Source organism: Pelmatolapia mariae, linkage group LG7 (genome assembly GCF_036321145.2).
Source record: "Pelmatolapia mariae isolate MD_Pm_ZW linkage group LG7, Pm_UMD_F_2, whole genome shotgun sequence".
NCBI lineage: Eukaryota > Metazoa > Chordata > Actinopteri > Cichliformes > Cichlidae > Pelmatolapia > Pelmatolapia mariae.
Genome location: NC_086233.1, coordinates 27,874,442 through 27,899,227, shown reverse-complemented (window position 1 = coordinate 27,899,227; position 24,786 = coordinate 27,874,442). Strand labels below are relative to the sequence as shown.

Below are 24,786 nucleotides of genomic sequence, written 5' to 3'. Positions count from 1 at the left end.
AATAAGCTATGGTTTTAGTGAACTACTTGCTGAAAACCTTCGTAAATGATGTTTGTTATTTACTCCAAATGTTGTGCTCTTAAAGGGAAACTCAAACACGTTGGCAATACGGCCAGCCACAAAAATGTCCGTGTCCACACCTTTCAGTCAAAAAACTGCCAGTGCACATATTTAGTAAATCCTCACAATAACTTTTTTACACCAAAACTGGGTTTTTCACTGGGCTTAAACATTAAAAATGATCTGGGCAGAATTGAGGCCAGAAATGATTTAATATGTAATGTTGTTAAAACCATCCAAATCATGAAATGCATACTGCAGTCGTGAACTCATTAGAACAGCTAGGGTTATCCAGATGTGAAGTAATCCCCTAATGGTCTTCTACTGTGATACACTGGACAAACTAGAAGGCACGCACACACACAGACACACACACACACAACCACAAAGAACTGTTAGTGATAATATGTCCACTCTCCCTCTATCGTTCCATTTTCATTAATAAAATCAGTAGTGTGGCGAGTGGAGACAGATGAGCAGATTAGCAAGATTTACTACAAAAGCTAAATCACATCCAGTATTTTCATATCCAGTAAGGATATAAAGTAACACTTCTGACAATAATAAGAGTAATAGGAGTGTGTCCTGCCATTCGTTCTCTTGCTTTTGTCATTGTTTTTCTCATTTTCACTCTGAAGCTATTTCCTCTCTGTCCTGTGTTCATACTGCAGAGAAAACAGTGTCTTGAATGCAGATTGCTTTACCTTTCAGCTGAAGTGACCAACTATTGATTTCAGTAAAACTACAAACAAGAAAAAAGCACATTCATTTCTAAATAATAACAGTTACCGGAGGCCCTGTGTGAACACATATATTCCTAAAAAAAAACGGTTTGTGTATGTCTGATAGTATTCCTAAAACGTGTGCCACATTAGGGAGCTTCATTTTCTCTCCCATCCCCCTTGCTTGTTAATCTGCACTGCTTTAGCAGCATCTGATCAGTGCCTCCATTCATTGCAGGTCAATTTGGGCTGTGTGCTCGATATGGCTGTCTCATTACACACTTCCTTCCTGTCTGTCTCTCCGACTCAGGGGAGAAGACGGTGGGACTCAGAAGCGAGAGGAAGGAACAGGAGGAGAGAGAAAGGAAAGGAAGGGTGGGACTTGATGGGGGCAGAATGTGACCAGAAGGGAGGTTAGAAATGAGAAGATAAGACAGGGAAAAGATAGAAATATAGAGAATGAGGGAGACAGAAAAGGTTTACAGTGTGTGTGTGTGTGTGTGGGGGGGGGGGGAACCTAAGGCATTCAGAGATCACAAAAAAGAAATCAGGATGACAAAAAGGAGAGATGGTGAAGAGAATTGAATGTTAAGGTGTGACTAATTTAGGTATGACTAACCACAAGGTAAGACATGAAGAGGAAATAGGGGGAAACAAGGAAGTAATATATTTAAAATAGATGAAAGGAGAGAGGTGGGGACAGGAAGAAAGCAATGGGATGGAGACTAGTTTTCTAATATTTTTAACACTAACACTTAAACAAGCTTTAGCAAGCCACAGGGACTATTGATGAATAATTAAAAACTAGCATGAATTATGATTGACCCATTTTTTTAAATTATCTGATTATCTTTGATCTAATCTGATGATATATCCATATAAGATTAACATTTTAAAATTAAAGGAAAATTCTAGTTATTTTTAAACCCAAGTTGGATCTCTCTCATAAAGCAAGAAATCGACTCTCTAGCCTTGTCTATGTGTGTCTGATCACTGGTTTGCTTGACCACCGTTTATCCAATCTACTCAAAATATTCTGGGGACTCAAGCAAGTTTAGTTTTAGAGGTGCCTCAGTGAAGATTAACATATGTCACAGAGTAAATAAAATAACAAACCTCTACTGACTTGACATTTATCTTTGCTCATGCATAACTGCATGTTTCCCTAATTTGAGCCTGATAATAATTTCAATAGTTCCTAAAAGGAAACACAAAGTCATCAGAAAGCACCAATTATATTTTGGATGCCTGCAAAATGGAAGTCAATCACCACCAAGTCATCGGGGGGAAATTATCTTCATTGTACTGATTAAAATAAAGAAACAGTTGACTAAGGTTACAGTATTATCATGGTCACAGTTAAGCAGAAAAAAAGAACAGGAAAGGAACAGTGCCGCCTTGGACTGAAGTCGGTATCTAACCTGACACATCTGTACTCAGAAGTTCACTATAAAAACTGGGGATGTCAACAGAACCGACACTAACTGTACCTTTCAATACCAAAACTCTGAAAATGTGACAGCACATGATCATTTTTTAATTGCAAAGGTACCGTAGGCCCCATATTTACTGAGAAGTGCAAAACAACATTAATACTCAGATACTAATAGATATTAAAAAATTACTGCAACAGTATTCATAAGAACAGTGCAGTCTTCTCCTCCTCCAACTTCACACAACTTCACAAAGCACTGCAGCAGGACAGGCAGGCACACAGCCCCTTCCCCACTAGCAGCTGAACGCGTGAACAGTAGCGCAACAAACTTGGCGTGCATCTTGAAGACTGACAGCTCAGCTTTATGAGGAATCATGAGAGGTCAATAAAGTTCCTGTTTCAAAAGCATTGGCATACTGTATTAAACAGTTATTATAAATATTAACCCGGCACACACTAACGTTAGCCATTTAACTATTAGCAATTATACACATTAGCTGCTGTCGATTAAGTTATTATTAAAGCAGTATCTAGCACGGGAATGTCAAACTTATATCACAGGCCACATAGACCCCACTTTGACTTTATGTGGGCCAGACCGGTGAAACTTCCCATTCTGTCAGTGTAAAAAGTTTAACTGTGCATTTAATCAATGAGATATCTTAATTAGGGCTGTCAAATGATTAAAATTTTTAATCAGATTAATCACAGCCTAAAAATTAATTAATCATGATTAATCGCAACTCGAAATATGACCAAAATGTGTGCAAACATACGGACAGATAGCGGATTTTTACACACTTGTTAGTGTTATTTAATGCTAAGACCACGCTGAGTGGCCTGCGTTCACTCAGCGTGGTCTGACGTAGGCTGGGTGTTGTGCTGGAAGCGAATTAATCACAGCCTAAAAATTGATTAATCGCAACTCGAAATATATGTGTATATGTGTATATATGTGTAAAAATCGGGACAGATAGTGGTTTTTAACACACTTGTTTGTTTTATTTATTATTAATTGTGAGTACAAGCAGTACAAGCAGAACAGGGCTTCAAATAATTGTGAGGGATTTTTACTGAATGTTTTCCACCCGTTTAAATCTAGCACATTGTTTTATCCATATACATCTTCAAGTTCACAGAACATAGGCCTAATTCAACAGGCAAAATAGAAAAAATCTCTTCTTTATCTCTGCGTTATATTAAGATTCTTAATATAACGCAGAGATAAAGAAATGCTGATAAAGAAATGCTGCTGTAGTAAATTAAAGAAATCTGTCAGGATGACTTTGGGCTTAAATTGCAAGAAGTAATGTGGAAAATTACAGATTTATCTATAATTTAATTACTTTGGTGTAGGAAAAGCTCTAAAACTTGTGAAAATGAAGTGGAAAGTCCAAAAATAGAGTTTTTCTTCCCACATTTTCCAAAGCTTTCCAGCAAGCCAGATTGGAGTCTTTGCCGGGTCGAGTTTGGCCCCTGGACGTAATATTTGACATCCCTGATCCAGCAGCTGTGACTAACAATAAAACAATAATGAATAATGTTAGTGTCGGAGCTAGGCAGCAAACATTGCCAGTCCTGGCTGTCTGTAACATTAACAGACGGTGCTTTTTTTTTTTACAAGATAACATGCTTTTTTTGCGTGTGCGCCTAAAAAAAACCTTGAAGGTGAGAAAAATCTAACAGCACTATACTGAAAGAGTGGCAGCCGAACTTAACAACTCTAGTTTATCAACACCACAAATACGGTTCTAAATCACCAGAAGCACTGGAAATAAACAGGGCTATATGGCTATATGTGAATACATTTGCATGCCTCTTGATTTTATTGTTTTTTGTTGCAAAAATGGTATCAAGATGCGAGTATTTTCCTGGGTGTCGGTATCAAGTTTGAAACTGTAGTATTGTGACAACTCTGACTTCCTTCTTTCCTCCTGTCATGGCTACTTTTGCTGCTAGAGGGCTTTGTCACTTGAACTTAAATGTGTTGTTTTGCTGCACTGGCTAAGCCTGTTTTACAATTTATAAGGTTAGAAGACTGACATCCTGCTGGTCCAACAGGTGAAGGTGTTTATCTGTCCAATGCGCTTTGCTTGAGAAAAGAGCCTTTTTCTCAAGCAGACTCTTGTGCAAGTATTTCACAGCCAAATGTCCAGCCACCACGGTCATGGTCGCTAACAAGAAGGAAAGTAGGCAGCAGAGAAAACCATCCTCACGCTCTGTCTGTTGATTTTTTTTAACAACTTCTTGGTCAAATGAATTAAAACAACATGTGACCAAAAATCTGCATCTTCTCTGCTTTTAGATTCTGACCTGCTCATCTGTGTACAAGTGTGCGCATGTGGGGAAAGCATTAGACTGCACCAAGGCATTAGACAAAGGAAGGAAAGAGAGTGAGAAAGCGATTCAGGCTCAACTTTTCCCATTGGGATTGCTCACCATGGCTACGGAAGCATTTTCAGCTGTATGTGTGACATAAGGAGGCGTGAACAAGACACACACGCAGACAAGGAGTGAATGAATGATAACATGGCGGCAATGAGATACTATCATGAGCTACTCAAATGAACCTATATGTAATGTTGCTAGGAAGAATCAGACTATATGCAAATTACACTGCAGTAAATATTATTTAAACCAGACTCTCAAATATGGGATAAATAAATTGTTTCTAATCTTTTTTTGAGCAAACATTGAAGATAAAGTTGCAAATCTCATGTTCCATATATAGGACTGCAGCTACTTATCCACAAGATACACGATCCCCTACAGAAAACACGCAAGGCGGCAGGAAAAAGCGGTGACCCAATACAAATGGAAAACAGAGAGCGAGAACAAACAGCAACAAGAGTCTATCACATCTCATCTTACAAGCAGACAATCAGACCCCATCCATATTTTAAGAGCTACGGAAAACTGTAACAATGGGCTGTCATGATCCAAGATTAGTGGAGGGCAGTTTTAATGAGGGGGAGGGCACAGAGGCATCGTGTTTCCACGCTGGCAGCCAAAGTCCAGTATCTACTGAGGGCAATTTGTCAGAATTCGGTAACAAACCATCAGAAAGAGTAATTGAACTTCAGCAATAAATCCAGTTTTGTAAAGCGTCATATTATGAAACCAAGCGAATTCAACAGTAACTCAGTTACTGATCATCATCACAACATTTTATATTACTGTTGACTACAAATGACAACTTTTGGTTGTATCAGCAGTTTGCTTATCATTTACTATCTTTTCCTGAAAGAGAAGTAAATGGGCAAAAGGTTGGCTCGATAAAAAACACAACTGTCTCAGGTTTTCCTCTGCAATAGGTTTGTCGACATTTGCATAAAGCCATATAGCCAATGTTAGTGATGATGAATTATTCATGGAGTATAAAGGAAAGAGACTTTTACAGTGTGGTCCTGCTTGACAGTTGTGTTATGGACCCACCAAATGTTTGTGTGTGTGTGTGTGTGTGTGTCGGTGCGTTTGTGTGCAAGGGTGTTGAGTTAGAGTCAGTGAGAGAGAGTCTAAGAGAGAGAGAAAGAGAGAGAGTGATGCGCTCTGCTACACTCACCGGCAAAGTCACTGCTTTTTCAAGGACACTGCGGCTAAGGGGCAAGAAAGAAAGAAAGAAGGGATGGCAAAGAAGAACAAGCCAGCATAGGAGAAAGACCCTTGGTAAAAGACTGAGAAAGATTAAGAAAGAAGCAGAGACTAAACTCTCTGCCTTGTGGTATACCTCTGCCAACCAGTAAAACTGCAGTTTACGTTTACTCATATAATATATGTATTCAGATAACCGTGGTCTTCACCTTTGACCAGCAAATTAGGTTTACTGTTTGTGCGCAAACAGAATAAAATTTCATCTACATGTTCCTGAGATATTGCTTTCAGCAAAATGTTACAAGGTCATAGTGACATTGATGTTTAAATTAAAAAAGCAAAAAAAAAACCAAACAAACAAAGAAAATAACAAACAAATTTTTTTCCCTTTAGTCAAAAAAACAAACAAAAACACAGTGTGCCAAATTTTTTGAAAATCCTCAAGAAAATTCTGTTGAACGTGCTGCTATATTGACCTTGAGCCTGACTTGTGACAGCTGTGGACAACACGACTATCCACAGCTGTCCCTGATGCTGAGATATAAAATGGGGGAAAAAAAGACTGAATGTTGTAAGCAGCAGGCTAGAAAAGTCTAAAGAAAGAAGGTCTGATTATTTGGGATGAACATGGCAGCATGCTCAATTGTCTTTGTGTATGTATAACCAATTAATTTATTGGTTATTACAGTTCATGTTTAGGTTTATTCATAATTTATTCTAAATCATCTTATAGCTTTAAACTCAAAAACCTAAAACGAAAACAAATCCCAAGGATAGCGAAGTCTAATATAACGGCCAATATTTTTATTCTTATGAAAACACAACAGATAAACATGTGTTACGTTTAGTTTTTTAAGAATCTTTACCAAGATAATATTACAATGCAGTTTAAAAATAATCTTGTTTTTTTGTCATAACAAGTCATGAATTAATTGTTTATACTCCACGCCTGCTTACATCAGCTGGTTGTGGTGACTTTTTCGACAGGGAAGTTGCAGAGTGCGGACAAACTATGCAACATCTACACTTATAACATGGTCAAAGGGTCTCTCTCCTATCTTGTCTTTACTTTTTAAATTTTCATTTAACGACTATTATAAATGTTGATAAGAAGATATTGGCAAATAGCAAATATCAGTCGATATATCAAATATATTGGTTGGGTTCTAACAGTATGTGTGGCATCTTAGTTTGGCTCAAAAATGATGTTAATTTGTGATTTAAGGACTAATGTCTGCAGCACCATTAACACAAACTAAATCTACTTACGGAACACTGACAAGCTCCCCAACTCAACATCCCAGTGAGCAAGCACACATGGTAAAGTTATGTTACTCACACTGTGGAGGAAAGCAGGCAAGTGCGTTTTTCTTTTGCCTGGTTCAGTCTCACCAGCAATCCACTAAAACCTCTATAGCAATCAATTATTTACACATAAACACACATACACAGACCCCAAAACAGTCCCACTGAGATGATAGTGGGGAAGACCGCTGGGTGAACTGCATAAAAGCTACTTTACATACATAAGTAGGCAGTTTACCAAAGCAGAGAGTGAACCCGGCAACCACTAGGACCACAGCCCCTGATCCACTGTGATCAGTAAATATGTCTAACTTAAATTCATTGTCAGTGTGAGACCACAACACTGAAAATGAAACCACAAATGAAGATGAGGCACTCATTTTTCTCAGATAATATCAGGAAAAGTTGTAATGTACAAAAACTTCTACAGATGGTTGGGAGTGTATGAGATATACACAGAGACAGAGGAGCAGATCTACAGGTATATGTATACTGTTCCAACAGGTTTAAAGGTTAAAAAACAAACAAACAAATAAAAGAAAAGAAAAGCAGCAAATTCATATTGCCAGTAATTTTTTTGGTCAATCAATTATGTAAACAGTTGGCCAACAAATACATCTGCCAACCCATCAATAAATTGCATTGATGAGTAAGCAGATGTTTCAACAACATAGTAGGTACACAGACTGTTAACTGGGGGAACATATTGTACAAGCTAGCAAAAATACATGTATTATAGGGAAGTGGAAAAACACATAAACGTGTGATACGCGTTTATGCGTACCCTTAAATCAAATTCAGACTTGCGCGCGTGCGCGCGCACACACACACACACACACACACACACACACACACACACACACACACACACACACACAAAAGGTACAAAACTTCCAATTAAAATGTAAATCTTGAATTTGACCGGATTCCATCTGTTCACTCACAAGCAAATTCGGCCCCTCTTTAAAACCTTTTGTATGAAGATGGGGGAACTGTTTCTATTTAGCAGATTTATGATGGAATTCTTTTTGCTGAATAGTTCCCAAACCGTTGCTGAACATCTGTCTCTTTTCCTCTTTTGGACAAAAAAAAAAATCCCTTCTTTGATTGTTTTCTAGGTAAAATTCAGCACAAAATAAAGCCGTGTCTATATTACTTAAGTATGAAACTGTCATTTCTTTTGAACAGCCTCTGATGAAAGCACTAATCTTGAGGAGGGTAACAGAAAACACGAGCAGACTTAGTTTTGGCCTCAGTGGGCTCAGTGCATCAGTCTCTTTGCTACAGGGCTTGTCTTGCTTTCAGAATTACTGGTCTAAACTGTCAACACTGAGCCACCCAACTATAGCAGCAGCAACACTTTAAACTACAGTGTGAAACAGAGTTCAAGACACAGCCTACAGAGATACAGTATACAGACTACTCACTCACCCTCCCTTGGCCTCCTATTGGTTTATCTGTCCACTTTTTTCCCCTGTCTGTCAGTTTGGAGTCACGGTGTTTGAGCAGGCAGGGTTCAGCACCTGAGAAGACACAAGTTTAAAGTCTGGTTACAGTCACTACAACGGCACTTAAGGGCAATGTTCTGCTTGACTTAAAGCGATCACAGGGGGAGAACGTATCATAAGACTGAGATATTTTTCACTGCAAAACTTTGAGCTTTACTTTTCCCTTTGCCTTCATCAGAAACATCAAAAAGAAAGGGGATAGGGAAAACAAAACCTTAGCTAAAAATGTAAAAAATTATTAGAATTGTAGCAAACATTTCTAAAAAGAAACTACAGAGAAATTACTGCATCTCTCTCTTTTTTTCCTCTCGTAGAAAATGAAGAAGTGCAGCAACTGACATGATCTTCACTAACCAGAAAACTGACCCTAAAGAGGAAGTGGACTATTATTTGCATGTGTCACTACACACAGCAAAGTGTTTGAAACGAGAACTTGCATGCAAACAGTTCGATCACATTGCACTCTATCACAGAACAATCTATGAAATGCTGTTGTTCATTCCTCTAAGACTATCTATTAATTCAGCTGCACAATTCATGCAACATTAGCCACTTCCAAATGATGACATAATTTACTACCTGACACATTTTTCTTCCGTAGGGCCATCACGGCACAAAAAGTTGCTTATTTCTGTTATGATAAGCACTTACTGCTTTTCACCTTGCTCTTCTACTTTTCTTACACAACTACCTTTTCATAGTCGCTGAATACTTCCTGGTCCTATTTCACAATACAACCTTGCTCTTTTCTTTTAACAAGCTTTAATCTAGAAAGAAAATAATGAAATAGTTTTGTATTAATACTCTGATAACACATTGCTGGTTTATGTTCTGTTTCTGCGATGCAGTAAAAGGCATGATTGATCTGCTTTACCAGGAAAGTTGTCACCATGTCCTGAATTCAGTCCCAATCATTCCAAAATCATATCACACACCCCTACTTTAGAATTAAATAAACAAAAATGTGTTAAGGTGGCAGATGGTAAGAAGTGCAGCTGTGCTGATAGCAACAAATTGTGGAAAATTGGGCAATATTAAAATTGGGCAGCTGCCATTAAAAAGAAGAAGAACCTACAGCCTGCCCTGTTAAGCACAGTTTTATCAAATTTCAAATTCACTGCTAAAACACATTAAAGAATAACTGATGAAACATCTGGAGACAGTAAATGATGGGTTTTTCATAACACAGTAAAGACCAACCAACCTTGAATGGTGGATCATGGTGGTAAAGATTTTGGTTGCACACCTTCTTTACGTGTGCACTGTAGAGATTTCTGAAAGTAAGTCTGAGAAGCTATATACTGTTGTATATTACAGTCAAATCACTAACCTATGAGACACTTTGTGAAAAAAAGAAAAGAAATTGATGTTCCTGAAAAACCAGATATAACAGACTGACAGTGGCGCACCCTCAGAAAAAAAGTAATAAGACACTATCATTCAGCCAAGAAAATCAAAGCAAAACAAATGTTGAGTATTTGCTGTGTGTTCCTTCGAGAAGCAGTCACACCTTGGATAATAGAGCATAAATAAGGTGCGGCGCTGGCAGGTGTAATGGATCTCATGGTTCTGCAAGACTAACTGGTTTCCAGAGAGATTTTGTTTGTCAGTCTATTCATTATGTTTACACGTGCATGCAAACACAGGATGCTGCAAAGACTGCACACCCACACACACATGTACAAGCACACACACATTTTAAAGCTTTTTACTAATTGTGTTCACTAAATTGTGTACACTCACTGGCCGCTTTATTAGGTACACCTGTTCAGCTGCTCATTAATGCAAACTAACAATCTAATTATCCAATCACATGGCAGCAACTCAATGCATTTGGGCATGTTCACATTATCAAGACAGCTTACCTAAGTTCAAACTGAGCATTAGAATAAGAAAGAAAGGTCATTTCTTTCACTTTGAAGGTGGCATTGTTGTTGGTGCCAGACAGGCTATCAAACCTTGACAAAGATGGGCTACAGCAGCAGAAAATCACACCAGGTGCCACTCCGGTCAGCTAAGAACTATCGGTCTGTTGTGGTGAAGAGAGAGCTGAGGCTGAGGCTACAATAGGATTAAAATTCCAAAAATTAGACAATATGAGTGACTGGATAAGCACTGAGTCTTGATTTCTGCTGTGACATTCAGATGGTGGGGTTAAAATTGTGTGCAAACAAAAGCACCCTGCTTTGTGTGGTGCAGGGGATGTTTTCTTGGCACACTTTGGGCACCTTAGTAGTAACTGTGCATTGTTTAAACCCCACCGCCTACCTGAGTATCGTTGTTGACCGTGTCCATGCCTTTATGACCACACTGTTATAAAGGTGTTTCCAGCACCATGCTGAATCTATGTCATATGGAATTAAAGAAATGCTGAAGGTAAAAGGGGGGGCAACCAACCAATACATCAAATAAAGTGGCGGGTGAGTGTATATTTCACTTTAATGATGTTATGTTATGCATGCTTTTTTGGGGGAAAAAACTACAGTTTTGGAGGAGTTTAAGTACCTCAGGGTCTTGTTTATGAGTGACAGGAGAAGGAAGCGGGAGATCGACGATTGGTGCTGCGGCTGCTGTGATTCGGACGCTGTATCAGTCCGTCGTGGTAAAGAGAGAGCTGAGTGTAAAAGCGAAGCTCTCAATTTACTGGTCGAGCTACGTCCCTACCCTTACCTATGATCACAGGCTGTGTGTAGTGACTGAAAGAATGAGATCACGGATACAAGCAGTGGAAATGAGCTTCCTCCGAAGGGTGGCTGGCCTCTCCCTTAGAGATAGTGTGAGGAGTTCGGCTATCCAAGAGGGGCTCATAGTAGAGGCTCTGCTCCTCCACATCAAAAGGAGCCAGTTGAGGTGGTACGGGCATCTGACAAAGGTGCCTCCTGGGCACCTCCTGGGTGAGGTGTTCTGGTCATGTCCCACTGGGAGGAAGCCCCAGGGCAGACCCAGGACACGCTGGAGAGATTATATCTCTCGCCTGGCCAGGGAAGGCCTTGGTGTTCCCCGGACAAGCTGTACTGGCAATAGGGCTGCCACAAACGATTATTTTGATAGTCGACTAGTCACCGATTATTTTTGCGATTAGTCGACTAATCAGGTCATGCATCCATTGGACGTAAAACGTACAGCTTATTGCACCAGCATGCATCTGCTCTTATATAACTATCATTAGCTTACAGCTTTAAGTGTTTAAAGTATGTGCTAACTAAAAATAAAGACAAGATGATAGTTTATTAAATTTTAATGAAATTTGCAGATTGTTTCGGTGAAGTTTAATAAACTCCTTGCTATCTAAAATATAACAGGACACCGGAGTATATTCTGGAGCATCTCACACTTCTGATAACCAGCTGTCTGCTTGACGTTTATTCAGCTGTGTAAAAACTATAACTTTAATCTCAGGCAAACAGATTTACTCAGGAACAAATAAAATACTAAAAAAGCCAAACAATAACATTTTTAAGTTATCTAAGTGACTTATGCATGTTTAACCTGAATAGCGAAAGACGGCGGTGGGTGTGAAAACGATTTGCCGGGAGTCCGGTGTTCTCAGCGGCTCTAGTGAGCCTTGCCCCCGGCTAGCTATCGAGCTAGTGGTTAACAGACGTCTCCGAAAATGTCGGAGCGCTTTTGAAAATATGTGGTGTCTTGATAAACTGAGCAGATATTTGAGGTTTACACAGTTACATTCTCGCCTGAAAATATGTTAAACGTTTATTTTGTGACCCAGAAAGAATAATAAGAGTAATATTAAAACTAACTAGCTGCCGCCATTGTTGACAACTGAGCTGGGCTGCGCTATGAATTCTGGGACAGAGCTACTTCTTCTTCTTCGGGGTTTAACGGCAGCTGGCATCCTTGTACATGCAGTGCTGCCATCTTCTGTTTCAGTCCGTTATTACACTCTTAAATCCTGCTACTTATTCCTGCGTCTTTTGGGATCTTACAAAGCTTCAAACGACGCGTCGACTATTAAATCAGTCGTCGACGATTTTGATAGTCGACGTAATCGTGACTAGTCGACTAATCGTGGCAGCCCTAACTGGCAACCTTTAATGTAAGGTATAATCTGCTTGTCTTTTGAGATTTTGGTTTCTGTGTGTGTGTGGTATCTGGAAGGTTGTATATCATTTAATTAACAAAAACAAAGCACTACTCAGCAACTTGGGCCATGTAGAGTATGCAAATATGAATCCTTGAAAAGCTAAGCTAAAAGTTCATTAAGACATGTTGTTAATGCTTTCTATGAGTACACTGAGTGCAGACCAACTATTCAAAACAGACACAGCAAAATAAAAAAAAGTGCACCATTATGGGGAAATTTAAAAAACAAAAAAGAGAGTATTTTATGCTAAAGATTGCCCATCATTAAGTAAGCAGTCTTTCAGTTTGATAATAATGCATTACAATTTGTGTGGCATATCCTGTGGCAATATTCTGCAGCAACTGACACATAAATTAGATCTCCCACAAAACAGAGATTTAAAGCCACACTGTAATTACAGATGTGAATATTATATCCTAAAAAATCTCTTCATATTGTTATTTTTCACAGAAAATGTGACAGATATATTATGCAGAGGTATAGTAAGGAACAAGATTATGTTTAGAAAATCATTTTTTACACCTCTTTAGAGCTGGAAAAGTGACACAGATGTGTATTAGTTTCCTTTGTAGCAGAGCACTACTGCAGGAGTCTGAGACATACGGCATTGTCAGATAACAATCACCATCGACTGGCACGGCTCTTAATAGAGAGCTCGAAGGAAGAGAAAACAAACATTGTGTCGAGCATTATTTAATTTGCCAATCCTTCACATTTCATTTGCAAACCATTATTGATAGCACAAACAAGAATCTTGATGTCAAACTGAGACGCAACAGTGCAATGAAGCACAGGCCAAGACATAATTTTACGCTACAGTAGGAGGTATAGGAACTTAATTCATAAACCAAAAACCCTTAAAAAAAATTTGTTTGTTTTTTACAGATGGCCAGAAAAAACACACAGATTTGGACTTTCAGAAGAGTAAGGTACTTTCAACACAGCCGAGGGAAGCTGGAGACAAAGATTACCAAGCAAATTACACACCTAACCCTAACCCATATTTTCTGACCAGCAGGAAACCCCCTATTAATTACACAATATAATAATTCCTCAACCAAACAGCAAAAATTAAAATCCGCGTACTTTCAGAGCAACTGCCTCACATAATAAAGGAATTATAGCTAAAATCTCCGCTTTTTAAGAAATGCCTACAAACATGCGTTAGTTAACAGTATAAATGTAAAACTGCAAAGATTTCTGCTGCTTCTTGGCTTGTTGTGTACGAAATGACAACATTTAGATTAAAATTGTGGACACCAAACAGAGTGGCTCCTGCTGTGCAGGAAGCTAATGGGAATACAGATAAACAAACAGACATGTCTCCATTTACACTCCTATCAAGGTCAGGGCTGTGCTCTCTGATGCATATGCTTCATGATACCATGCAACACAATACACCGCTACCCTCACTTTCCACACGTCTTATTAAAGAACATTGTCACCCGGGGCCTTTGAATTCACTGGATAGATTTTAAAACCTTTCATCATTCATATTTTGTGGATTTCATGTGCTGAGTACAGCTACCTTCACCATGCTTTTGTCTACAGTGGATTACTCACAGAATCCCAGATAAAAGAGACTGTTTCATTAGTATAGAGCCTTCATAGTGTAATGTGTGAGGATGTTGCCATTAGTCAGACAATAACGTAGTTCTGTTGTGTTGTATTAGTATGGGTTTTTTTTAAACTGCTACAGCTGTCAATGATTTATTAGGTTTCCTGAGTGCAGCATGTTGAGAATGTCTAGGGTTTATTTGATATTAATTCACAATGACATAAGTTGGCCCTCTACATTTGGGACTCCATTTCTTTTCACTGCTGTTGACTTATTATGGTGAATCATTTTCATTACAGCCATGCTCTTGCATACACCCATCAACTTTATATTCATTCAAAAAATATAGACAATTCTCTGAAATAATTAAGCTTTCTTGAGGACGGTGTGTGTGTTGAGTACGTGAGCTATAGCCTATGCTTTTCCTAGCCCAAGGTGAATATAACCAGACAATTCAAAAAGTCACAGTGAGACATACACTCTGGAAGAAACCCTGGAATTGTTTTTCTCTTTTCATATTTCCTCTTTGTAGAGAAGGGCCAACCCATGGATCTCTACTGACTCAGCCTTGGCTTTAAAAATTCCACTCAGGAAACAACTAGAAGGGGACGGGGAAACAAACAGAATATGAGCACTGGGTAGAAAGGGAGATAGCATGTGATTCGGCGCTATAGAAAATCCAGTGATACCGCAGAATGATTGAGGGTAAGAAACAAAGATGTCGGGAAACAAGTATACATCAGGAATAAAAACTGAAAGGTGCCAGGGTGTTTCCATGTTCAACCTGTTCCTGTGGAGGAAGCTTCGCTTTTCCTCCTTCCACTCAACAACAAAAGCAATCTAAGGTCATACAAATGAAGCCGTTGCATAGTCATTTACTGCTGTCTGCCTTTCTTTATTCTTAGAAGTAAGAGCTAAAAGAAATTAAATAGCCTGTCCTTGTAAAAGAAACGATCCTGAAATCAGTTCAACTGAATCAGAAATATTCAATTTGAAAGTAAAACCCTCACCTATTCTGCTTTAGCTACAAAAAAAATAAAGAGGCTTAAATTTTTGGACTACAGTGCCAGTCTGATGTGAGAAAAATTCATGAGAATTTAAATGAGAGCTACCACTGCACAATCAAAAGGACACGCTCAGCTAAACCCTCCAAATTCTCTAAAGGCCTCAAACCCAATTAGAAAAGGAATGACTTCTATTTAGAAAAGAAGAAACTGTTGTAATGCTATTTCAGCATTGTATCTTTCTACTATTGAACAAAGGGTTTCTCTCCCCTTTGTTCTGCAAAAAAAAAAAAAGTAAAAACAGATCATGACAGCTGGAGTAAGCAAAATTGTCGTGCAGAAACTTTTCACTTTTCTAAAAAACATTAAAAATAAATAAATAACTAAAAAAAAAACCCCTGCTGTTAAAAAACACATCCACAGAAGGATCAACACACTTCTGCAAAGACTCAGTTCCTTGTTAGGAACTGAGATTACACATCTTAGTTTCAAACATCACTAAAGACCCCTCTATTACACAGCACGACTTTCTCTGCTTAGTCACTGATCCTGATGTCAGGATTTCTTCTCATTATTAGGTGGAAATGCAGTGCAGGGGAGAGAGGTCTTCAAAGCTGCTCCCTGAAATTACCACTTACAAATTAGGATATGTTAACAGATTAACCTGTTATGCAGCAGAACACATCCTCGACATTAATGCAGTGTAGATAGCATAATCGAGACACCCCGTATGGACAACCCAGAAAGGTGGACACACAAAGAAAAGAAACTGCTACAGGTTATTTTGTATCAGAGATAATAACACTGACAAAGCTATCACTGACAGTTTATTTTTATTTTATATTTATTATTTTGAAAATCAACTGCACTGGATGTTGATTTTGGTTTCCTCCAGAATACAGATTGTAATTGTTTTGGTCGATTCCAATTTCTGCAACCTGCTGACACTGATTTTTGCCAATTTCTATTTTCTCTCAGTAACTAAGATCATAAAAACAAAAATTAACTTTTCTTCAATGCACAATAAAATAAATGAATAAACTTTACAAATGTTTTTCCCCAAACTGCAGTAAGTTACAGGATATTCTCTCAACTGAACAACTGAAAATAAAACTATAAAAAAATAGTGCTCTGCTACTGGAAAGAGGTACAAGATAATTAACTGAAAATCAGGTTCTGTAAACCTACCTTATCTTACAATAAAACAAACAGAGAAAAAAAACATTTTATTTTCCAGTATGTTTATAACTTCCACAGATAACTGCTTTAACCCTTTGCTCATACCGAGGCTCAACGAGCCTTACTGGTGGCTGGTTGTTGTTGGCTGTGAGCTTTGGATAGTTTTAGCCACTTGGCCTTTGTTAGCATCTTTAAAATGTTCTGCTGAGTGAGGATGATTTACGTTTCTGGTTATAAAGGCTTTCATGGTGGTCCCCCCATGGTTTACTTTGGCAAACTTTTTGTCCTCACTCACAGTGACGAGCTTCCATGCTACTGACATGTTAGTGTGTGATATGAATGTGCATGCGACTATTTGCCTGCACTTTTTTGCGCTTGCTGTACAAGCATGAAATGGATAAGCTTTTAATCAGCCATACATGATTCTGACCAGCTGGTAACTGGAAATGAGACGATTCAGGCCCTTGGCCAGTCGATTGATGCATCTTTACTCACAAACATTAATCTCAGCCTGCTTAAAAAGCTCAGATTAGTAGTTTTCCTTACTTCTTTATGAAATCTATGACAACGCACTGCAAAAATTAACAAAAAAATTTTATGAGCAAAACTAGAAATGACAAGCTGCAGTCAAAACTTGGAATTCTCCTTTAAAAGCAGAATATGAGCATATGCCTGCCCTTCAGCAAAACACTGGGCTATAAAATGGTCTATTTGATGTCACAGCTATGAAAAGTGTTTCATCCCATCCAATTAGCCATGCTAGTGTTTGAAACCAACTGATGCGATTCAGTCTTTTTCTACTTTATGGACCATGGTGAATAACTTTGCTGAAAGAAACAGAAACAAGAAAAAAGCAGGCAGACAGACAAGGAAGGGAAATAAAAATGAGAAGCCTTGACTCCTTGTGATTCCTTCACCCACACTTGTATCAACACACACACACCGCACAATAACCACACAAACACTAAATGAGAAAGAGTGACTAACACTCGCCCTGGGCTTCATGCAGTAGCTCTTAACAAATCCAAGCCTTACCCAATCATTTCCCTTCTCTCCGGGTTGCCATAGCTACAGCCTGTCTCTGTTTCTGTACTTTGGGAAGGGTGAGACTTTACCACTGTCAGTGCATGTGTGTGTGTGAGAGCAAGACAGAAAGAGAGAGGAAATGTGTGTGTTTTTGTGTACTCTGTTGTAACCTCACCAGATGGGGTCTTAACACTTCCTCTCTGTCAGCCTTGTGTTCACTCTTAGATGGGAAGGTGTGAGATGACGGAGAGGTGAGCTATGCTGAGAGAAGAGGATTGTTGGGAAAATAACTACAGTCTTGTGACCCCTCCTGTGTCATCCCATTTCAGTATTGAATGAGCAACAACCTGACTTCTACTCTCGGGGCAAAGCACTATGTAATCCATAAATACATTAAAAAAAACATAGTACAGCATCAGCAAATACAGCTGGGTAATTGGATACAGAGGCAAAGGAATGGTTTCTCAAACAATAAAAAAGTCTTATAATCCTAATTCGTATTTAAAAACATAGTGGATTAAGCAACTTTTTTATTACACTTGACCACTTGATATGTACTTCACAAGTGCCAAATGTTATTTTAAGTACCAGAGCTCAGATGCAACAATCTGCTGTTTAGGTAGACAACACAGATTTTACTCAGTTTGTTAGATTACTAATCACAGTAGCATGCAACTGCTCAGCTATCAGAGGAGGCAGAGAGAAAATGAGCAAGCGAGTATGCATGTCAGCGAGCGAGACACAACGAACACTCCAGAGTTTGCATGCGTCTTCTACTGCTAGCGTAGAAGATCCATCCGAGCGCTCAGGTCATGAAAGTCAAAGGACTGACAGAGATGGAAGCGTGCATGTCTTCAAAAGTGTGAATTACACCAGATGCCACCTTGCAGGTGTGTGTGTTTGTTTGATATCAGGTAGATGACAAGAACGATATAAACACTTGAGGATCAACATATCACTAAAGCTCCCACCATCTGCCCGCCAGCAGACAAATATAAACACAGTCTCCTCATACTCTGCTATTTCTTTATCTTCCAGTATTGCTCCACTTTTCTCTCTCTTCTAGCTCTCTGCAGTCCTGCCATCCGTCATCATTAGGAGGCGAATAGATGACCTGTCTACACACTCTCTGTCCATTTACTCTCTAGAGGAGAGGAGAGGAGAAGAGAAGAGAGGAGAGGAGAGGAGAGGAGAGGAGAGGAGAGAAGAGAAGATAAGAGAAGAGGAGAGGAGAGGAGAGGAGAGGAGAGGAGAGGAGAGGAGAGGAGAGGAGGATGAAGTAGGGGGGATTTGTGATTCATAGAATAAGGCTTGATTAAATAAAATAAGGAAAAGTGTTGAATGAAAATCTGTGGTCAACGAATTTTGCTCTTCTAATGTACACAGTAATATTTAGAATGATCATTTTGCTTATGTGAACTAGAGATGATCATTAGGGAAACTCCTGCACTTTACCTGATTAACTGATTTCATCACTTTTACGGAAAGCTCTTACAATTCACTCTTATAGTATGAGAGTGAATTTAGAAACATATTTTGTGATGTTAGTTAGGTTGCTTAGAGATTAGGTAGGATCCAGGTGAAGACCAAATATCAACTTTTGACCAAAGGTATTTAAAACATATTTTTAATGGTCAAAATAAAAAAAAGTGTGATAAATAACATAAAATGGGGTAAAATTGACACTGTATGTGTGGGTGAGTGTGTGTGAGGACGCAGTCAGCTATAAATGACACCAAAATGTGGTAGATGCTTCAGTGTGTTCTGGCATCAGGTTGTGTTACCAGACTACTTTGGTACAAACAGTTACTGGCAGGTAAGCTGGATAACCAAATGAAAAATCCACCAGCATTTGGTGCTTCATGAGTATTAATTTTGGAACCTGCATGTTTATTTATAACATTTATGCATTTACTATGTATTTATTTATCCTTTATTTAACCAAGAAAAAAACCCTCTTGAAATTAAAAATTCATTTTACAAGAGTGTCCTGGCAGTACAATCATAAGTTGCATAGATTAGTAGCACATACACACTCACACACACACACACACACACACACACACACACACACACACACACACACACACACACACACACACAGCCAAATCCATACACTGTAAATCATAACCAAAATGTAAATCCTGAAATGATAAAAAAAATAATAGATATAATAAGTATAGGTTTGCTTTCATTTATTATGATTTTGAACAATCAAAATCACTATCCTCAATCAATCAATGGGTTGACTAGGCTTTATTTTTCTAAAGGACAAGGAGGGATCAAAGTCAGTGGACATATAGAAAAGATTTAGATATATAGGAAAGGGAACGAAGAACAGGATGATATGAGACAAAAGGATGGCTATAGCTAAGATGGAGGAGGAGGAGGAGAGCGTAGGGAAGCGTATGGATGAGGGGAGGACGATCAGAGGACGAAGTATTGTCTCCTGGTAATATGTAAAAATAACTCTGCTGCTGCTTAGTGGAGGAGCTAACTGGGTCAGAGAATTCCCACAGAGAGAGAGAGAGACAGGAGAGAGAGCGAGAGGTATCTCAGTGATTCAGGATGCAGTATCAGTGTGAAGCAGGAGTCAGTCTCGCTTCACCCTGGGCTGTTAAGGATGAAGAGCATCTCTGTGCACATCCATCTAGCCGTCTATCCATCTGTCTAACAAACTGTCCTCTATGACCCACCCTCCCTCATATTTTCATCTCCCCCTGAGTTCTCTCTCTAGTTCTTTTGTTTACCTCTCCTTCCACCGCTAATAAACACAGTTGCAACTTTATCACATAAACTTGCAACTTTCCCTCATATTCCTTTCTGGCAACTAACCCCACTCTCACTTTCTGCTTCCTCTTTATAGTTTCACTCTTCATTTACTCCACTTCCACTATACTGATGGAATATGTAATGACATTATTAACAATACACCATCTGATTACCCAGAAGTTAAGCAATGTGACACATCTTAAACAACCATAATAACGATGAAACTAAACGTTAACACTGAGGGAATAAGAACTTGTTGAGTTATTATATTAGGGCTTTTATTATTATGAGTGAAAAAAAAATCCAAACTGGATGCCTCACTGTGTGTCTCTAGTTAATGTGATATCGTGCTCTTCTAACATTATGTAGCGGTTTAGTGGGCATCAAAAAACAGCATTTAATTTGACTTTAGTTTAGTTAATAAACAAACCAATTTGTAGCTACATTATTTCAGGATTATTTAATGATTAATGCAAGAGCTCAGGACTACTTTTAATTTTCTCTTCTTTTTATTTTTCTCATTTATTTTGGGCTATAACATATAACATAACATAGCCCAGTATACAATAACAGGACAAAAACAGCCTCTAGAAAGATGACTATTATATCATTTTAACTAATGTTCTACAGTTTTTCTTATTATTATCTGCTCAGCCAAGCATCCTGCAGTTTACTGATTTCTCATCAATATTCATCAGATAACTTTGGGGTAAACACTTAAAGACTAAGGATTATTAGATTACAAACCTGAACAAAACCAAATATTTTGGTTATTTTGGTCAGCATTTCAACTACTTGACAACAAAACTTTCTATAGTTTTACTTCCATGTATGAAATGTTATCCCAAGAACCAAATATTTCATGGGCTGCTGTGTTTCTGGGATTTTACTGTTTCCCCCAGCCAGCACCACAGCTATAAGAGTAACCCATAAACCATACAATGTGTGTTTGTCAGCAGTTCTGAGCAGTAATTAAATCTTTACAGATGAAAAATGGAAGACGCATACAAACTATTCTGCAGACTATTCATCAGACTACTGTACATACTGTACTAGATGAATCTGTGTATCCTGGAGTCATATATCTGCAAGACAAACTAATACAGTGCTATATGTTTTTTTCTGTTAAAGGCAGGCAAATATGAAAAAAACCCTGTATCTTCAGTAAAAATACACACACATGATACGATGATATTTTAATTTCTACGCCTGCCTAACAGATTTAAGGTTTGTTAAAATGCGTCCACAGCTTAAAAATCATTAAGAACTCAAAGCCATAATGGATTAACCTGCAGCGTTGGTCCAAAATGGGTAGGGCTGATTCTTGGCTGGCTGTCTGGGGCAACAGAAATAGCTTGAGCTGACTACAGCATATGTAATACGCTGCAGCAGTCCTTGAAGTTTCTATGTCTTTCCATTTAAACCACCTGCTCAATATTCCTATGTAAAAGAACAGCTTTATGTGTCTGTGTACTGGGCTTTGTATGTGATACGTGACATGAGTGGTGCAGGGTCTTGGCAAGTTTACATAAATATGGGAAAGAACAGCACTACATATGTATAAAAAGCTCTTAGTGGTGCAGTGGCACACTAGTCTTTTAAACTGTGGGCCTAAAGAGTAGTAGTTTGCCCAAATGAAAACAAAATATAAGATCACCCTTGTCGTGCAGGAGTCTTTTAGTTGAAGTACACTGAACACTGCGCTACAGTGTTAATACAGCAGATCTTTGATAGCAAATAACTACTCAGGGTCACTAAGAGAAAGAGCTATTTAGTCTCTGAAATAATACAAAAACATACTAGAGTATGTTTTGGCTACAGTGTCTAATCAATTCAAATAATAGTGAATGGTGACTGCTTAGAAAAAAAATACCCTTTCTTGGCTTTGCAGTTAATGTATGTTAGTTGTACTTAATTTACACTGTATATGTGTTATATAAGTGGGGATTATAGAAATGGCTGAACAGTCTGCACACAAAGAGAGAAATCATGTCACGCCGCACATAACTGAAAAGAAGGAGTGGTCCATTGCGGACAGTAAATTGTGTGTTAAAGGTATCTTTCTTAAATACTGCTGTGTAACTGTGAAACGACTGCAATCTCATAACTGCAGACATTATTTTATTTTCACCTTGTACCTTAGGGAAGTTTAAAGTCCATACGCATTAAAACAATAAAGTCACTTTATGACTGATTTTGGTAAAGAAATTCAAAAGCCCCTACTAAAATCACAAACTCCCACATGACACTCATAAATTTTACACTGTTTAGACATTTACCCAAGACAGCTCTTATTCCTCCAAATCTCTAAAGGCTGCCTAGATCTAATCTAGAACTGCAACCATTCCTCCCTATAATCAATGACATCAACTGTAAAAAATTAGTCGACAGTGAATTTTCTTTCGCGTAAATGTGTTTTTGTAACTGCAATACACAACAGGACGCTGTAAGAGTTAAGTTAGTGTGTCACGTTGATACCTTGTTTATGTTAATGTTTGTACAGTAACGTATGTGTTAGCTAACCTGTCAGAAACTTCTCTGGATGATGCTTGCTAAGTGAACACCGATTTTGTTAGCTAATGAGCGAAATGCTAACAAATTAAACAAGAGTAGCTACACCGTCTCCTAGTTTGTTTATTTTTTCTCACATTAATATTAGCATTTATTCTGAATAGTAAACCCCTCTACCTAACGTCAGGTAATGTGTGGGTTGAACCATCTCAATAACTAATTATATTTATAATCAGTTAAACAGTTTAATTAGCATTGAACACTACACCATCTGAGAAACTATGATATACAACCAAATCTGTGATTAGTAACAGTCTTTTCTAATTCATTTCAATTCAGTTTTATTTCCATAGCACTACAACACAACAACAGATTGCCTCAAGGCACTTTTAATTCTGTTTTGTTCTGTTTTACTAATACTAAGCACAGGAGAATAGATGAGTTTGTCCTGAAAAGAGGCTCATGCACCTCTCAAATGGCTGTGGTCATGACAGAGAGCATCTTTAGCGTGGTTATCAGCAGCTGATAACATCATCTCAAAGATAAGAGCAAGCCTCACTCTGGAGGATGTTCACTGCAATTGTGAATTCATGAAGTGAATCATCTGTAAACTTTGTTAACTTGTTATTTTGGACTGGAAAATAAAATATTTTTGATTTAATTTGAAGTTTTATTTGAACTTATGGGCAGAAGCAATTTAGTTTCCTATTTGCACTTTTTTTTAGAATACTGCTAGCACTTTCATTTATATTACTTTATATTTTTATTTATTTTGTTTTGATTCTGACAGTCCTATTGAGTAATGTTAAAAAAAACCCATTTCATATTCATATGTTTCCTGGGTCATTATTTTCATTTTCTGTGGGACAAGACAACAGGGTGATATTCACAGGTGAGGTACTGGAGCCTTGAACAGGAGGTGTGTCCACAGGAAGCGGAGATAAAAGTTACTGAAATAATCCCTGACTAATCGACTAATCAAAGAAAAATTGGCAGATTAGTCGACTACCAGAATAATCTTTAGCTACAGCCCTAATCTAATCTGATGGAGAGAATGCATTTCTAAACCCAATATAACGCCTCTGCTTCTTTTAGTAGAACATAGTTACAGTGAGGTTGTAAATTAAACAGGAAACCTAAATAGAAACCTTAGAAAAAGGGAAATGTTTTTGATCATCTATCTCCACTGTTGTTTTAGAAACTAACAACATAAACAGTTGTCTTTGTGTGGCGCCTGTCTTTAAACAGGTGACTGAACTAGTGACTGACGCCCTCATTTCTAACATTAAGATGCTGGGCAACTTAATGCTATAATTATATAGTAACAATGTTAAAAGAAAATACACTGTGTCTAGTGCTCCATGGCTCCAGCCCCATGGAGCAATTAAAAGAATGAAACGATGCCACACAAAGTATCTGCCATGTGTTCATGACATCCCATGATCCCAATACAGTACAGTTTTCCAAACTACTGATGCTTTACTGCTGAAAGTATTGATGAAAAGGTAACCTATCAGGAAAGAGCAAATTAGAATTATGTAGTCGTGACACTGCAACATGTCTGCAATAATTAATAGCCTAAAGTGCAAACCCAAAATGAACCAAAAAAAGTTTTTATGGGTCTTTCTTGCATGAAAATCACAAATATAATATTTACTATTAAGGATCAAGGCCCCTCATTTTGCTCCTTTGAAAGAGGGCTGGAAACAGGACGCACATAAATAAAACACATAGTACCTAATGATCCACTTGCTCCATAAGGAGGAGGATCCACTGCTGCAGCCAAAGATGCAGCAGTTTTTTCTTTCTTAAAAAAACAAATTACAAAACAAAACGTGCTACAGAGTACATTTCTGCATGAAATAGGTCAAATTTATTTGCTAACACAATGTAAGACTGTGGGCTATCGCTGATCTCCAACTCAAATCCTATCGAGTGTCTGGACGGGCTGAATATAGACTACTCCTTTCAAGTCAATGTGTCAGAGCTAATCTCTTTCTCATGCACGTTTGA

General features: G+C 38.2%; 1 protein-coding gene across 4 annotated transcripts in view; it reads right to left on the bottom strand.

The window, feature by feature from the left end:
* strbp (spermatid perinuclear RNA binding protein) overlaps positions 1–24,786 on the bottom strand; it is a 92,005-nt gene that overhangs the window by 52,062 nt on the left and 15,157 nt on the right. For all 4 annotated transcript variants that reach the window (XM_063478751.1, XM_063478753.1, XM_063478754.1 and 1 more), the window contains exon 2: positions 8,545–8,636. The gene's annotated coding sequence lies outside the window, so the exon portion shown is untranslated. The remainder of the gene's footprint in view (positions 1–8,544; positions 8,637–24,786) is intronic.